Source organism: Bubalus kerabau, chromosome X (assembly GCF_029407905.1).
Source record: "Bubalus kerabau isolate K-KA32 ecotype Philippines breed swamp buffalo chromosome X, PCC_UOA_SB_1v2, whole genome shotgun sequence".
In the NCBI taxonomy this organism is placed as follows: domain Eukaryota; kingdom Metazoa; phylum Chordata; class Mammalia; order Artiodactyla; family Bovidae; genus Bubalus; species Bubalus kerabau.
The window spans coordinates 106,036,679-106,042,678 of NC_073647.1; positions in this window are offsets into that span (position 1 = coordinate 106,036,679).

Genomic DNA, 6,000 nt, shown 5'->3' on the forward strand with positions numbered 1-6,000 from the left:
TGGAGGCAGAAATCGGGCCATGAAAGGCTGACTTTTATTTTTATAATTATTACCTGCCCATTCTTTCAAGGCTTATTTTGACATTTGCATTTCATTTAGATCCATTTGTGCAACTACTTACTTAGAACAAACAATGCTAAGTCACATTCACCTAAAAGAATATGTAGCCTCATTTGAAAAAAAAATAACCACAATAGTGCATCACTGATACTGTGATAATGTTATCTTATGAATCAGCTCTGGATTTAAGCAGATGAACACCATCATGGGAGGTCAGTTGAATAAGTTGCCTTTCATTTAGAGAAACTTAGAACAAGACAGCACAGATCCTCTCTCCAGGGCTGGAAATTTACCTGTGATAAATCAAGTGGAGAAATAGATGGAGGTACAGTGGTACAATACAAGAGGAGGTTTATCCTGCATATGAAAAACTGTCTCCTAAATTGAACTGTACTTTTAAATAAAACTTTAGATACTATTTTTCCTGCTCTGTGATTTATATTGAGTTAAAAAGCACCACTCAAATGGCCATGTAGAGCTACATCACTTGTGAATGTTCTAGTATTTTGGTGTTGGTCAGTGGGGAGAATCCCAGTGATCCAGCAGCTAGAGATATGCATAAAAAGTATAGTTTCATCTGAAAGCTCTCGTTTATAAGCTTGTGATAAACATGTCACAGAATGCCAAAAGAGGCAATCAATCCCAGAGGAGAAGACAGAGGACCAGAATTCTGAAATAGAAAGAAAGTTCCTTAAGAGCATCTCTTACCCTGCCTCACAGGATAGTGCTGAAGCTATTTAATGGGATGTGGACTGTAGTTCATGGCCTACTGAAGCTCTAGAAACATGTTTCTTGGGTGGAAAGATAGATGAAGTCATGATTTCCCATGCATGGATGTTCAGGTGGACAGATGGATGGATGGATGCGCTGAGACAAGTTTACATAGTTTCCGTGGGGGGTCACTTTGCTGTTACAAAAGACTGAGATTTTCACAATAGAAGGGAGCCTGAGATCTTTCAGAGCATGCCTTTTGACAGTGACAACCATTCTAAGGACAATAGAATCAGCAACTATTCGGAGCCCTATCTTAAGCCAGTACTGACAATGTTGTAGAGGCATCTATGACATAATAGGCGTGCTGTACAGCTAAGTGGTCACACCTATAGGCTTTGGATTCAGAAAGAACAGGGTATCACTATTTCTAATTTGAACATTTGCATTTCATTTAGCTCTATTTACAGCTACTTATTTAAAACAAACTATGCTATGTCACCTTCACCTGAAAGTTTTTTCCTGATTTTTTTATTGTGGTAAAATATATATAATAAAATTTATCATTTTAAGCATGTTAATTGAACAATTCAGTGGCATTAAGTACACTCACATTATTGTGCAAAAATCACCACTATCCATCTCCAGAGTTTTTGTCATTCCAAACTCTGAATGCTTTCTTTGTAATTATTAATTTATGGTTCAGTGAGAGATTTTAAATAGGAACCTGGACATTTTGAGTATTGTGGTATGAGATTCCAGATTTTTAAAATCTTGGACTTTAGTAGATTGCTGCCTCATTACTTCCAGCTTGGTGTGGGTGTTTAGGTTCTTACCTTGGCTTTGCAGAGGTGGGCATAGAATACACATTCTTTTAAGTTTGGTGTATGTGTGTGTGTGTCTGTGGTGTTTGGCTGAAATACAACTGATAATTGTCAAAAAGTTTTCTGTCACTAAGGTGACTTTTTTCCCTTCTTCTTTGTCTTCCCAAGTACCCAGAACAGGATATATAAACCAAAAAGAAAACTTAAGGAACCCACCACAACCATATTCATCATTGGCTTCTGAGAGTTCTTATCAGTTTACTACTTTCTTCTCTTAAACTTTCAGAATCCTCTTAGGCATATTTTATATATAATTTGCAGCATTTTTAGTAATACTTAGTGACAAGAATAGGAAAAAATACATTGACTTCAAGAAGTGGAAGGTTTTGTCCTGAAAAAATTTAAAAACTTTTTAAAGTTTTTTTTTATTTTCCAAAATGGATGGGAGGGGGAGATACTAACTAGGAGGAGGTGAATCAAACTTTGTGGCAGCAATTCTATTTTCCTGGATAGTCAAGTCAACACACCGGCCAGCAATATGAAATCCTTTCTTGCCTGCTTAGTCAGGAAGAGCCCTAAATGCCAGGTGGCACAAGCTCAGCTTTTCCAGTTCAGTGGACCCACTACCAAGTCATCTGGTGGAAATTTTCATCCCTTAAATAATAAAACCTAAGCAGAGCCCACTATCATGAGGATTAGAACGAAATGTTTTGAGGGTGGTTCTACCAGTTCCCTGCCTCTACCTTTTTCTTCTCCTTGATTTTCCTTCTATGGGAGAGGTAGGCCTGTTTACTGTTCCCTGGATTAATTGATTAGGATTTCATTTTGTCACCACTATTAGCTAATCATTTTATCACTTTAATATTCTCCAATGCAAAATGTTAATTAATTGGAATCCAACTGCAAATAATATATCTCTTCATATATAGTGTAAGGACCTTACAACAGTATATTCCCAGTTCATCCCTGTCATGCTTTTTCCTATGAAATTTGCTCAAGTGCACACACAGGCTCAGGGACAAAATCCCTCCTTTCAAAGTGTGTCTTCCCAACTGGGCCCTGAGTCGAGTATTTACCGGGCTATATCATCATCCTATTAGGTGCGTGGTACTGTTACTCCTGTCAGAACTGCAAACACAATTATTTTCCATTCTTCCTAGAAATTTTCCAACCATGTCTTATATGTTGTTATGCATCCATTGGATCATAGAAAAAGTGAGAGATTTCCAGAAAAACATCTACTTTTGCTTCATTGACTACACTAAAGCCTTTGACTGTGTGGATCACAACAAATTGTGGAAAATTGTTAAAGAGATGGGAACACCAGAACACTTTACCTGCCTCCTGAGAAACCGGTGTACAGGTCAAACAGCAACAGTTAGAACTGGACATGGAACAATGGACTGGTTCAAAATTGGGAAAGGAGTATGTCAAGGCTATATATTGCCATCCTGCCTATTTAACTTACATGCAGAGTACATCATGTGAAATGCCAGGCTGGATGAAGCACAAGCTAAAATCAAGATTGCTGGCAGAAATACCAATAAGCTGAGATATGCAGATGACACCACCCTTATGGCAGAAAGCAAAGAGGAACTAAAGAACCTCTTGATGAAGGTGAAAGAGGAAAGTGAAAAACTGGCTTAAAACTCAACATTCAGAAAACTAAGATCATGGCATCTGGGTCCCACCACTTCATGGCAAATAAATGGGGAAGCAATGGAAACAGTGACAGTGTTTCTTTTCTTGGGCTCCAAAATCACTGCAGATGGTGACTGCAGCCATGAAATTAAAAGATGCCTCCCCCTTGGAAGAAAAGCTATGACAAACCTAGACAGTGCATTAAAAAGCAGAGACATTACTTTGCTGCAAAAATCCGTCTAGTCAAAGCTTTGGTTTTTCCAGTAGTCATGTACAGATGTGAGAGTTGGACCATAAAGAAGGCTGAGTGCTGAAGAATTGGTACTTTTGAACTGTGATGTTGGAGAAGACTTTTGGGAATCCCTTGGACTGCAAGGAGATCCAACCAGTCCATCCTAAAGGAAATCAACCCTGAATATTCATTAGAAGGACTGATGCTGCTGAAGTTGCAGCTCCAATACTTTGGCTGCCTGATGCGAAGAACTGACTCATTGGAAAAGACCCTGATGCTGAGAAAGATTGAAGGCAGGAGGAGAAGAGGATGACAGAGGAAGAGATGGTTGGATGGCATCACCGACTCCATGGACATGAGTTTGAGCAAACTCCGAGAGATGGTGAAGGACAGGGAAACCTGATGTGCTGCTGTCCATGGGGTTGCAAAGAGTTGGATACGACTAAGCGACTGGAACAATAACAACACGTAACAAAACTATTATTTAAATAGATAAAATGTTTGTGAAGCATTATTTACATGAGTGATTTCATTTAACCCTCCTGCATACCTTTGAAGTAGATGCAAGACAGAACAACAAGGGAGAGTTTGAGACAGAGTGAGCCATTGGAACAGCAGCCATACCAGCCAGGCAGGGTGGATCCCCTTTCCTGTGTTGCTACCTGTTAGAAGCAGAAATTCCCTCTCACAAGTGTGAATCCTTGAGTGATAGTGCCAGTGAACTCAGTTTAAATGCTCAAGATGCCATTCTTGTTTGTATGGAGGAGAGGTCCTAAACTGAGAGGATCTGATGTCTGCTGTTCTTATTGCAGTACCCTAACCAGTAACCTGTTATGTCCCAGACCACCAAGATTACATCCTCCTGTAACTGACCCACCCAGAATCCTCCAATTCTAGTCCAGATCCAGCCATCCAGGAAGAATGAAGCAAAGAGAGGTTTTTGCTGTGATTATTGATGTTGCTGTGGCTTCAGATACTGGACTAGAGAAGTATTTCAGTATCTCAGTATCAAAGTCCCTGGAATGGTTCACTATGCTAGTTAGGTTCATTATCTCATCCTCACGTTCATCTGGTTTTGGCTCCTCAACCAGGATCTAGAGGACTATGAGTAGGAAACCAGAATAAAATATTTTCCCCCACTGGTTCTAGCTGTCCTTGGCCACCCTTGTCTCTAGATGTTACTTCTATGACAAGGAGTCAGTCTCACTCACATCTTCCGTGCCTTTTGTGTTCAAAAAATATTCTACAGGGCTTTTTCTCTCCTTTTTCAGGGAGAAGAAACTAGTTTTTCATCTTGATGAACTTGTCAGCTCCATATTGGGGATAATGCTGTCTTCCCTTTGAAGGGGAGTTGCTGCTAAGTGGCTTTAGTCGTGTCCGACTCTGTGCGACCCCAGAGACGGCAGCCCACCAGGCTCCCCTGTCCCTGGGATTCTCCAGGCAAGAACACTGGAGTGGGTTGCCATTTCCTTCTCCAATGCATGAAAGTGAAAAGTGAAAGTGAAGTTGCTCAGTCGTGTCCGACCCTCAGCGACCCCATGGACTGCAGCCTACCAGGCTCCTCCATCCATGGGATTTCCCAGACAAGACTACTGGAGTGGGGTGCCATTGCCTTCTCTGTTGAAGGGGAGTGGGGTTTCCTAAAAATTAATAAAATCAAACTTTCTATAAGTTGTATGATATTGGTGTTCTAAATAAATATTCAGATTCTAGATTCTGCTCTAAAGTTTTAATTCACTAAAATAATTGAATTGCTTGAAATTAATGTGTCCTAAATATAAGGGCGTTTCCACTGAAGATGAGAAATTAAAAGAAATCATTGAAAGGTGGAAGAAAGATATAATATGACTGAATAACTGAACCAAATCTAAAACCAGGCATAGGACAGGAATTATTTTAGAGGCAGGCAGGTGATACACTCTCCCCACAGTGGGAATCAAAGATTCCTCCCTACGATGGGGAACACTGGCATGCTGTTGCTTCTGCTCTTAGCTGAGATATTTGAGATGCCAGTCCTTGTGCACAGGTGCTCCTTTGTGAGATGATATGAAGAGAATTCTCACACCTGCTCCATAGGAACTAGAGCATCATTAAGTTATGTACAAATTATGTTAGGGTTTAGATGTGTATCTTTACTTTTATGGTACAAAATGGTTTATTTTGACTGGTTTTTAGTAGAGTTCTCTGATGGGCATTCAAACCAGATCATCACATTCTGATGGAATGACTAGTTTTGTGCAGAGTCAATATCCTTTCTGTTTTTCTCCCCAGAACTATGGTCTAGTAAATGACAGTGAATACTACTTAAGCAATAGAAATAACTCTAAAACATGTAAGTCATGGTGGACTATAGACTGCCTTTGTGATCTTCTCAGAGAGACAGGGAGTCAAATAAACCTTGCGAGATTTGATCCCTCACATCAAGAAGAGAGGAGTTTTAAATGGGTTTTATTACTTGATAAGCCATTTTTTTTTCTCCTGTAGTAGTGGGATTTCTTTTTAAAAGCAATGGTTTAGGTTTCATTCACGCCC